General features: G+C 32.5%; 1 pseudogene; it reads left to right on the top strand.

Moving 5' to 3' along the window:
* Positions 1-6,232: 6,232 nt before the first annotated feature.
* Positions 6,233-7,801, top strand: LOC124846789 (glycosyltransferase BC10-like; annotated as a pseudogene).
* Positions 7,802-13,331: the final 5,530 nt, after the last annotated feature.

Here is a 13,331-nt window from a genome sequence, read left to right as displayed (position 1 = left end):
CTTGTTTTTATAGAAAAATTCTTTCTTGGATTGATATTAATTGAAAATATATTTGATGTTTATTGCAGATTTGTGTTTGATCCAGGAGGAAGAAAAAGTGGATATAAAAGAATAAGGCCACTCCAAGGATGCCATGCTCCCAAAGATTGTGTGGAGCTTCTTCATAAGGCGATTGTCAGATTTGAGGATAAATCTTTTTTTAAAGAGGGAGGGTATGATGGAATCCTGCCTGATGTGTTTTCTCAATGTAATCTTTTTGTAGTTTTTACATTTTATTGTGCACGTATTTTAGCTTGTAAGGAGCCTGGGTTACTATAAATACCTAGCTCCACTCTTGTATTGGGACTTTTGAGATTAATGAGAATTAGACTTTCTGAAATAGAAACTATTCTCTCTTGAAAGTCAGGCTAGAGAGTCCTCATCAAGAAGAATTTAGATGTATAATGGAATGAAAGAGATAGAAAAACCGTAGAAACTAAAGAGGAGAGCTCCCGCATCTCCAAATCTGCCTCCAAAGGAGCAAAACGTGTGTTTCTGTGCTCAAGCCATCAAGAGATACAATCCCTAGGGCATCCAAGTCCTTAAATAGCTCAAAACAATAATAGAAAATAGGTCCAGGCCCAACATGCTGGCACTTCGCACCCTCATTTAGGGCGCCCGGGCAAGTGTACCAAATCGTATCAAGTAATAATAATTGGTAAGACCAAGTATTATTTCCCAAGAGACTCACAACACTAAACAGTCATGTAATTACTTAACTAATTAAGACTTTTAAGAACAATTTAGGGTTTTGAATGCAAGAACAAGAAAGTAAATACGAATGCACTTTTGATCAATTGAAGAAATACACAAAGGTGAATGAATGACATTGAAATTATGAGATGGGTATGTTGTTGGGGTTTAGATTTCACCTAGTTTACTCTCATGCATATATGAATTCATCTTCTTCATTAATGTTAATATCACTTTCTAAATTACTTAAAACCCAATGTCTCGGCAAAGAAAGTCTATCCTTAATTACTAGATCACGATGTCCTGTATCCCTAATAATTATTTATGCATTATGATTAGAAGCTTAAGATAACCAAGCGTTATATCCCTATGTCTAGGCAATAGTTCCCCTGGGAGAAATTCCCCAGATCTAGGTTTCCCCGTATGTGTCCATATCACAAAAACCAATAATCATGTCATGAATGAGTTAAACATAACAAGCATATAGCAAAGAAGAATAACCCTAACAATTAATGAAAGATACAAATATCAATTAAAACCAATTCAAATACATGAGGTTCACAAGGTTACATCATCCCCCAACAACAAATTTAATTTAGTTCCCCTTGTCATGGAGAAACCCTTGTCATGGAGAAACTAGATGAACAATGGAATGAGAATGAAAGATAAACCCTAAAAACCGAAGAGGAGAGCTTCTGCATACACTTCTGCCTCCAGAGAGTTGGCAAAATCTGAATTTGTGTCAATTATGTCAAAAGATACTCCCTCTAGGACGTCCAAGTCCTTGTATACAGTTGAATTGTATCATGGGCCAACATTCACACCGCTCAGCGCCCCTACTTAGGGCCCCCAAGTGAGCTTGCGAGAGGAGTGGCGCTCAGCGCCCGGGGAAGGGCGCCCAGGTGTGAAACGTTACATGAAGACTAGCACTCAGTGTTCCTGAAAGGGCGCTCAGGCGTGAATGCGAGACTCCTGCGCTGAGGGCCCCAGAAAAGTGTTCAAAAGCGTCTTGCGACCTTCTGCAGCCTTCTCTTCTAGTGCTCTTTCTGTCCTTTCTAAGTTCCAGCTTCTTGACAATTTAACTCCTCTTCCAATTCATCCCAGTTTCCTACAAAATCAAGGGAATTTAGTGATAAAATCTTCAAGTATAACCTCAACTCTCTTATTCACCAAAATAAGTTAAAAACAAGACAACAAGCAAGTTCCTAAGTCAAAAAAGGGTTCTTTCAGTATCAAAATTTAATCCCAAATAACGATGAAATCAACCATTATCAGTGACGTAATCGATTGTTTTGCGTCTGAACTGATAAAAACTATATATTGACACATTGCTTGAAATACTGTAATTTTTTGGATCAAATGAAAATTGTCATATCTGATATTCTCGTGAGAAAAGATTTTATAGGTTGCACATACGCTCCAAGAATCAAGAACATGAAAAATTTGAAGAATCTTGAGGCATTCTTGAGAGGCATTTTCGTGGACTACATTGGCTGATCACATTAGCACTACTGTAGGTGTATCTGGTTTGATTAGAAGAATTTTCTGCAATCTTTGATTTACTGTTTCCCTGGACGTGCGCATCAAGAAGAAGAGTGAGGAGCTCTTGGACTTTGAGAGGGGATTCTCAAAGGGTTTCTGCAACAAGGACAAATGGTTCTATGTGTGCAGGTATATTTTGTTTCTATATTTGATTGAGAGTTTGGAAGGTGTTTGCATTTAAGAGAGCTTTGTAAAACCTTTGTTGTAATACTCTGATCATTATAGTGAAACACTCTTCAATCTAAGGTTGATTGGGAGAGTGACTGGATGTAGGCATTGAGGCCGAACTAGGATAAAAACTATGTTTGATCTTCTCTCCTTATCTCTTTATAATTTTTTGCATACATTCTTTGCTTACTGTACAAGAAAGATTTCAAGATCATTCTATTTCTGCAAAAAGATTTTAAAAGTGCATGTTTTATAAAACACCAATTCACCATCCTCTTGGTGTTGAGAAACAACTCTCCTTATTTCTAACAGTAGTGAACCTTGATCTTGACCAATACCTACAACAAATAATAAAATAAATATTATTAACATTATATCAAGAATTAATTGTGTTGTAGTTATGAAGACTAACCTTGGAGGAATGGCGATAAAATTCTTAAAAGCATCTTCATTCAGTGCTCTTATGTTGTCATCTCCATATCCCAGGTTTGTGGGTATGTGGTTGTAGCTGCCATCAACATTAAATGCTTAAGGGTTTTTCCAGGGAATTTCTTCCTGAAATTGGCATACAAGTGCCTCACATAATATCTCTGGTCAACTCCACAGAGCAATTTTTGTATAGCTGGTATGCGGTTTTAATAAAATAAAGTGCAATTAAAATATACAAGTAATTAATAAAGGCACACCTCAATGTAAAAAGAGTACAAATTAATCATGAGTTTTACCTTTTATAGGTCTGATATAGAGGTAAATGAAGAACATACTTCAGCCCCACCAAGGTCAGCAACCAATAGTTCCAGAAACCAGCTCCAGGAATCCTTGTTCTCAACTTCAACAATAGCATACGCAATAGGCAACATCTGCTCATGTGCATCTCGGACCACAACCGTTAACAACTCACCATCATACTTGCCTTTCAAAAAAGCTCTATCTAAACCAATAATTGGCCTGCATGACACAAAATTGTCTTTACAGGCCTTCAGGCCTGCATGATACACCACCAAGTTCTTCAACTCAACGCACATTTTCCTCCATAACACTTTCAGCTTCCACTTCACCACCACCACCAACTTCTTCAACTCCATCCACCTCTTCCTCCATAACAGCCTCAACTTGCACTTGTCCATGAACATCACCCATCTCTTCTAACACACCACCAACTTCTTCAACTCCATGCACCTCTTCCTCCATAACCGCATTAACTTGTTGTTGACCATCAACATCAGCCCTCTCTTCAGTTTGTCCTTCATCATCACCAACATATTTCAGCATATGTATGACTTTGGATTCAAACAGGGTGTATCACAAAGACATACACCTCACCATTCAGCCTACCTAAATTTACCATGATGAAAGACAACCTCAATGACGCAAAACACTATATATATATATATATATATGTATATATGTATACATGTATACATATATATGTATACATGTATACATATATACATATATATATATATATATATATGCATACATGTATATATATGTATGCATACATGTATATATATGTATGCATACATGTATATATATGTATGCATACATGTATATATATGTATGCATACATGTATATATATGTATGAATATATATATATATATATATATATATATATATATATATATATATGTGTGTGTGTGTGTGTGTGTGTGTGTGTGTATGTATTTATACACGTATAATGTAATCACATGACAACAAAACACATATTAAATCCATAAATAAAACGTACTCACACAGACAAAATCAAACAACTTTAAACATGAGGACCACAACATCGCAATAAAATATAAAACACAATACAACCACGGGGACTCAACATCGCAATGAAAAAAAGACAGCATATGATCTCTATGATCAATACAAAACCAAACATTTACTGACCTGGCGACTCGAGATTCCAGCGAAAGAGGGACCCACGACTCAAACAAATTCCAGCAAAATAGAGTTGAAAAGGTACTCCTACTAATGTCAGCCACATCAATTAAAAAGATAGTTCATCGTGTCACGTCAACCATAGATTAACGTCGTTGGACCCAATTTAACGGCAGGAGTCCAATTGTTGCAATTTTTACAAAATAAGGATCCAATTAAGACGCCGAAAAAAAACAAGACTAATTTGAGATTCTCATCCAAAAATGGGACTTGCGGAATGATTAAACCTTTTTGAAATGTTACATTAGTTATAACAACAACTATTGTAATTGACCATTTTTAGTGCACTTTCACATCGATTCATGTTTCAACGGTTTTAAAAGAGAATCTTGAAGTGTATTTTATATCGAATTTAGTATAATTTGATGTATTACATGTTTATTTTTATTATAAAATTGTCGTTACTTTTTTACAATGATTTTTTACTAAATCATTGATTTTTTACTAAATCGATTAATACATAGTTCTAATAACAAGATTGTTTCACACTGTTAATATTTTTCATAATTATTTTCTTTTTTCAGTGGCATTGTTTGTGAATGCTTCTTGAAGTGTTAGAGGTTGATGTGTTAGTTTGAATAAGTTGATGTGGAACTTTTTCTCGTTGTTGTTGTTTTTTTCTAATTGGTTGAAGTTGTTTTAGTCTAAGTGTGTCATTAAGATAAGTGATACATATCTTCATTATATTATTGAAATTAAAATCATTTGTTATTTTGAGATCTCAATCATAATAACGTATGAATGTCTCTGTTAACATTCTTTGTCATGTAATTTTTGTTTCTACCATTTCACTTACACATTAAAAAAACTAACCCTTGATTCACTTGTGTTCTGTATTTTGTGATTCTAATTTGTTGTTAATGCTTTTACTGTTTTCGATATTCATTTTCCATATCCTGAATTCAGTGAATTTGCTTTAATTTTTGTGTTTTTACTATTCACATGATTTTGTAAAAATCATTAAAAATAACCAGATTTTGATAAAGAAAAACGTCAAACACTTAAAGCTTTTGCTATAAAGTTCGGATTGAGACACACTATGCATGAAAGTTCCTAAGAAAAACGTGAGGTTGGACAATCTCAAAGGGGATAAGGGGATAAGGGGATAACGGGACTGAAATCTCCAAAATTCATCCATTAGGTAAAAAATATATTTTTTTAGTATTTTTTGGCATTTTCTAAATTTTATTCATTTAGTTTACATATATACTTGCCAAAATATTCTAAAAATTTTGGTTGTATTTTCTTATACAAAATAAAGATTTATCAAACCTTTACATCTTAGATATTTCAAACTTTTATTTTTAAAAAAATCATTTTTTGATTTCTTTTTCATTTTGTATAGTATTATCATTTTACTTATTTTGTATGTAAATGAATATTGATATTCTTCTATGCTTCGTAATTTTATTTTAAGCAAAAACAAATTAAACTTAAAATAACACCAAAAAATTACATTGGTTTATGCATTAGATGACATAAATTTACATCATAATTTTTGTTCATAATAAATTTATATCCCTCACTTTTACAACATACACTTTATAGACATAATCAATCCTAAATATCTGACATAAAAAGATCTCTTTTATATCTCTTATACTAGTAAATGTATAGTGAGTTATGAAATTTTCTAAGAATTGATGTGCGATGCGTCTGTTGCTCATTTCTCAAATTATATTTCATAAATTAATTTTATAGTTTATTAGTTTCGAATGTTTGAATAAAAATTGTAAGTGGCTCGACCTATTTAAGTCTGTTTCACAGCTAACCTTATGAAATGCAGGTTGGGTTAACTTGTCCTGCTTTCAAAAAGCAAGTTGAATGTTATGTCTCGTCTTGCATATGTATAGACTTATGAGCCTTCAGGTTGGCCTGTATTTTGTTTCACTATCTTTTCTTTTTTTAGATTATGACTCCACATTGGATGTGTTTATACTTTGTATAGAGGCAGTGGTACCCGTGCACATGTCTAACAAATAAAAATCAAAACTTTTGACATATGTGATTTCAAGAATAAAAAATACCAAAATCTTTGAAAATTTAGCTATGTACCTGCATGAATTTTTAGCTAGAAAATTTATTGAGATTGATCTTTGAAAAACAAGGTAAGTGTTGACGGCATTTTGCATGTTCTCTAATAATATGAATTTTACATTTTGCATGTTCTCTAATAATTTCGGAATTTTGTGCTTTTCTTGCATTATCGTAATCTTTTTTAATTCAAGATTAAGTTGTCACTTGAAAGATATGGTTTAATACCTCTTTTGTTCCCTCGAAAGGGGGTAAAAGTTCAATTCGGTCCTACCTTTTTTTAGAAGTTCAATGTGGTCCCAACTTTTGTAAAAAGTGTGCAATCAAGTCCTTTTTGGAAACGGCGTTGAGTTTTTAACGGAGCAGCTGATAGGGTGGACTGAAGTTAGCTACGTGGCTGTGTGTGGGTAATACGTGGCTGTGAGAGGGTGATACGTGACTGTGAGAGGGTAAATGTGATAATATTACTGAGGTTAAGAAATCAGAAGTTAGGGTTTGAGATTTCAACACAGATTTCTTAACCTATTTCCCTATTTCCAACTGTTCTTCCACCGCAGCCTCACCACCACCACCACCACCGCCGCCGCCTTCTTCCCCTCCTCCTTCTCCTCCGCCTCTCGACATGGGGGAGTTCCTTCATCCGCCCAACCTCACTCATACTCTGTCGGACGATGAGCTGTTCTGGAGGGCTTCCTTGATGCCGAAGAAAGAAGGGTACCCTTTCCGCAGAATCCCGAAGGTGGCTTTCATGTTTCTGACCAGGGGTCCCCTTCCCATGTTGCCCCTCTAGGAGAGATTCTTCAGCGGCCACGCTCCTCTCTTCAGCATCTACGTCCACGCGCCTTCGCGATTCCATCTCAACGTCTCCGAGTCTTCCCCTTTCTACGGGCACCAAATCCCCAGCCAGGTAAATCACAAATACTCTCGTTTTTTTTTTCCTTTTTGTTTGGTTCCGTCATGTGCTCAGACATGATATTGGATTGTGATCAGGATGTTTCGTGGGGCACAGTGACGCTGGCAGATGCTGAGAGACGGCTTTTGGCAAATGCTCTGTTGGACTTCTCCAATGAGCGGTTTGTTCTCCTTTCCGAGAGCTGCATCCCAATCTACAACTTCCCCACTGTCTACCGATATCTCACAGACTCCGCCCACAGTTTTGTTGAATCCTACGATGATCCCACCCGCTATGGCCGCGGTCGGTACAGTCGTAGTATGCTTCCTCATATTCAACTTCGACACTGGCGTAAAGGCTCTCAGTGGTTTGAACTCAATCGTCTTCTTGCTGTGTATATAATCTCTGACACCCAATATTTTTCCCTCTTCCAATTTCAACACACTTCCTCCACGATGATAAATCCCAAATTACCAATTTCTCTGCAACTCAAACCCTAACTTCTGATTTCTTAACCTCAGTAATATTATCACATTTACCCTCTCACAGCCACGTATCACCCTCTCACAGCCACGTATTACCCACACACAGCCACGTAGCTAACTTCAGTCCACCCTGTCAGCTGCTCCGTTAAAAACTCAATGCCGTTTCCAAAAAGGACTTGATTGCACACTTTTTACAAAAGTTGGGACCACATTGAACTTCTAAAAAAAGGTAGGACCGAATTGAACTTTTGCCCCCTTTCGAGAGACCAAAAGAGGTATTAAACTTGAAAGATATACAATCATATAGTATATTTTCAAAAAGAATTGTGCATATGGTTAAAAAGAAAACTTGATTGAGTGGAGAACCAACTAAGAGAGATGCTTCCATGCAAAGGTTTTATAAACATGTCATTGGACTCACCCGCCCCGCTTTATTACCCCTAAAAAAATGTTTTAAAATGTTATTATTTAATAAACTAATGCTTAGGGGTGATATATATATATATATATATATATATATATATATATATATATATATATATATATATATATATGCGAAATCATCAAAGTAAAATCATAAACAAACCAACCAATCCCTCAACCCTTCTAACATCTAATTGAACATGGTTTCCCTCGAACTAGTTAATATATCCCAATCTAAATATGATTATACTACATCTAACATTGTAAGACCCATAAAAAATATTTACCTTAATGTAACAATTTTATTACTAGTAGTAATAAATTTCTTTGTGAATGGAAAATATAATAAGTTTACAAAATGTGAAAAGTTAAATAAGAAATTTTGGTAGCTTAATTGGTAGAAAATTTTGGTGATGGGTTCAAACTCAAAAAAAAAAACGAAAAAGTAAAATAAAATTTAAAATATTGATAATGGAGAAAGCATTCAGATTTGAAGGCATTATTGAGGAATCCATTATGTAAGTGGTGATTAAGAAATTAATATAATAAAATAATATTAAAATAATAAATAATATTAAAAAATTGATGAATAGTAAAATTTTTGGACTATAAATAGTCATGAGGGTGGGAGGCTATTTTGCACAAAGAGAGGAAGAATCAAGTGGGAAACGTTGAGAAATAGAGAAGAAAGAGTTAGGAAAAAAAATTTAGTTACAAGAAGAATAGAGCCTCTAGAGGGTTTTCAAGGAAAACGAATTCGGAGGAAGAGAAGTCTGGAATAGAGGTAGGGGAGCTAACCTTTCTAAGCTTTTATATTATGATTTAGTATTGTTTTATTACTATTCATGTCTTGAAATTCTGTGTGAATATTGTTAATGCTTACTGTATATCTACCTATATTGAATTTCGGTATTAATATTATATGTTATTGTTTTGAATCTGTAAATAAGAAATTTGTTAAAAACTAGTTGAGGAATACTTTGGCTAAGGAAAGACTTGGTACTTAAGTTGTCCATTGTGACACACCTCTCTTTCCTGGAAGTCTACTCGATATGTTTTTAACTTAAATCTTGTTGTACAGATTGAGTATTGTTAAATTATTATGCAATATATCTCGTTGGAATGAAAATGTCTGATGGATTCATGTTATTGTGGTAGATATGGAATTATGAATTATAATTGTGATGGTAGGATAGAGGAATCTTAAAAACCGGAGTTGGTACATCCTTGATCATAGAGCAACCCTGGTCCAATCCAGTAAGTTGTGACTAGTCATATGTACTGGAGTTTATGGTGAGTTTGATTCATCAAACATTTGATTCTTCTCCGGTGACCATTTATGGTGATATGTTAGTATTGTTAATTTATTTTGTGATATATTCAGTTTGTATGATTTCTGTGATGATTGTAATTTATTATATTGGATTTGAATTTATACATCTGAACATGATATGAGGATTATGGGGAGATTTCGTAATGGTATAATATGAGTTGAGGAATGTGAGCATGGTATTAGTCTCGCGGAGAGATTTTGTAATGCCATGGTATGTGTATATGTTGATGTTGAGGGTCATGAAGTTGAAGGTTGTCCTGATACTCTAATAATCATCCAGTCTCAAGTAGAGAATGATGAATTATGTGGTGAGAGGGGCAGGAGGTCCTGGTCTATGTGCTGGTTTTGGACATAGTGTTGAGGACTAAGAAGGCATCACAAGTGCGGAACCTCCCGTTGATCGCTCATCAAGATATCATCGGGATAAGTGTCTATTGGGTATTGTGGAATGAGTGTATATTGAGTGTATCAAAGTAATGGATGAGTATCTATGATGCGATTGTTGTATGAGGGTATAAGTGTGACTGACATAATTATTATATGAGGTTTGTTGAGTGCATCAAAGTAAATATGCATTTTTATAAATGATTGGTTGCATGTTAGCTCACTCTACTTGTTTATGTTTGTGTTTGCGTATGTGCGATGATCGTATAATTTGTTATACAGGAGCAGATGAAGGAATGTCGTCTGACTCAGTGCCAAGGAAGGGAGAGATAGAAAAACTCAAGTTATAATTATGACTTTGTAGTTGAAATTTGAGTTTAAAACATGTATAAACATATATCAACTATGAAATTTTAAGTGTAAGATTACGGGATGTTACCGTAAATAAAATGTCACAATATATAAATTATGAATTATCAAATGTGAGATATCGGGATGTTACAAACATAAGTTTACCACTTCACCACAAAAATAATCCAATTACTTTCAATAATATCAAATTCGAGAAACAATATACATGAGTCCAAATCAACAATTTCAAATCACAATAATAGTAATGAATTATGAATTAGTTTCTCTTAACTAGATGTTTGATTCTCAAACAAAGTAACTCTACATCGGAAGAATTGAAAATATTTTCTAGAAACTAAATCAACAAAGAGAATATCATTCTCTAACCTCTGATCATCGTATAAAAATACTTCACATGTCATTTATTAAAAATAATACCTTACATAATTTTCAGAAAATTTAAAAACGAAACCATTATGATTTAATTTAAAAATAAAATATTTTTTATAAAAATTTAAAAATTTAAGACATATTTAACCATTTACATATATGTACTTGAAATAAAAATAAATACAAATTATGTGACTGCAAATGGATAAGTTAGTGTGTCGCGTCATACCCCATCTTGTCATGCAAAATTTGGAACAGCGAAAACAAATGTTTCCCACGTGACAACAATGTCGAACTAGTTGCATTCGAAATTTTTTTTACCACATGTCGGCACAACTAATTTCTATGTCCTCTCATGTCCAACTTGACCGTACCAATTAGAAAAATATAGATACGTATAATCTTTTTTATCGACATAAATACGACATAATATACGCTTTTATTTCATTGGATGATCAACTGATAAATTAATACTTACATAGTATTGTTTTTAAAAGTTACAAATAGTCTCTTGCATTTTATTTTTCTGATATTGTAAACACTTTCGAAGTTACAATCCTCAAAAATAAAATAAATAAATAAATAATAAACCGTGGAAATGTTAAGACGACAGGTAAAGGCTGGTATATTACATCTCATAAATATAAAATTTAGTTTATAAAAAAATATTATTTGTTTTTCTTCTCAAAATTCTTCGAAACATGTTTAAATTGTTTTTTGTGAAAATTTACAAAACGGTTTGAATATTTTTAAGAAAATAAAATTTAAACAATAATAAAAAAATTAAAATAAAATGATTTTTTGATATATATATATATATATATATATATATATATATATATATATATATATATATATATATATTAAAAATAGGTATTCTGTAAAAGAAGAATACTTCAATCGTTATACATGTAATTACTTTGAAATATAAAGATTGAAACATTTTTTGTTCATTGATTAATTTTCAAGACAACTTAATTTATATAAAAATCTAAAACATTTACTTTATGTGCTCGTTAAACTCTCTAAATCTACTATATAATTGACTACTATACATATAGAAGCTAAGTGCCAAAATAAAATACATAGAAGTTTTGTTTGTTTGTTTATAACTGTTTATCCTTATAAAAGTGGAATAGCAGCTTCTGGAGATAAGAAAGTGCGTTGTGTTCTGCCGACTTATATATTAAGCTACTAAAAGCTCTATTCATCTAAGTGGGATGCTTTCATTCGTTCTTAAAATAACCTACAAAATTCAACTTATGTTTATTTGATCACATGTTAGTAAATCAATCATATATTATTTACATGTTTTATAAGTTTTATCACGACTTAAGAATTATTATTTTTCGTTATATCTTTAATATAACCTATATAAATTTAGATTCATTACAATATTAATCCTAAATATAATATTTTAAGATATTTATATAGTATTTTGTCCACGTATTTATTTTATATTATATATTTTGTTTATTTAATTTCTTTTTCTTTATGTTGAGAGTTTATTAGCATATAAACATCCATTTGATACAAAACTCTTTATTCATTATTATTCCCGTCTTCACTCCAACATTTAAATTTATAAACTAATCATCCAAGTATGTTAAACATCCCATAAAACTCTTTTTCACTGTATAAGTTGATAAAAAAAATTGGACATCTTTTTTTAATAAGGAGTTTTGATGATGATAACTTACATATAATGGTTGAAGATTTAAATAATGCTTAGATTTAAAATATGTATTGAAGATTTAAGAGTTTAGTTATTGAATCTGTTAATAGGTCAAGAGTATTAATGAGTGGTCCAATAATGGTCTAACAACGGAACAGAATGTCCACATAGATCTCGGTAGGATAGGCTTTAAACATGGCTCTGATATCATATTAGAAAGTGGTTTTTTTAGCCTAACTTAACCCCACAAAATCGGCTTGTATGGTGAGGTTTGCACTCCACTTATATATTATAATTTGGCCTTATCTCTAGTCGATGTGAGACTTTCAACATAATTCATGGAAAATTTTATTTTTCATTAAAAAAACTCTTTGATAATCGATTATCACTATTGATAATTAATTATATAAACGAAATCCAAATTTTCACAAAATGATTTTGTAATAATCGATTATCCATTTCTAGTAATCGATTATCATATCGAGAAAATGTTTTTAGAAAAGTTTTTGTGATAATCAATTATCACTTTTAATAATCGATTATCAACTATAATTGTGACTTGACTCTTCAGTTTCTTAACCTAATTTCGAAAATGACTTTTATAAATAAAGTGGTAGGTTTTCATTTAAAAATACAGAAGTTAGAAAAGTCCATGTACATGAGAAATCTATGTGGAAAGACTTTAAAAACCCAGTGTAGATAGAGTGATAACTTTCACCAAGTGAATTCTTATATGATTGAGTGTTGTTGCAATTGATAGGAGAAATTGTTCATCCTTTGTGTGATTCAAAGGGGTGTTTATTCCTTGTGAATGGAAGGAATGTGTTTCATCATCTCTTATGTGATTCAAAAGAAGTGTCTTCATTTTTTTTGGACATGAATGAAGTGTTCATACCTTTTAAATTTTAAAGGAGGTGTCTTTGATCTCTTGTGACTTTAAAAGAAATGTTTTTTAAACTTAAACTATCATTTCTATGATTGCAAATTCT

Source organism: Vigna umbellata, chromosome 3, assembly GCF_029865625.1.
Source record: "Vigna umbellata cultivar VRB3 chromosome 3, Vumbellata_1.0, whole genome shotgun sequence".
Classification (NCBI taxonomy): Eukaryota; Viridiplantae; Streptophyta; class Magnoliopsida; order Fabales; family Fabaceae; genus Vigna; species Vigna umbellata.
Note: the sequence above shows the minus strand (reverse complement) of the source record. Positions and strands in the feature narration are given on the sequence as shown.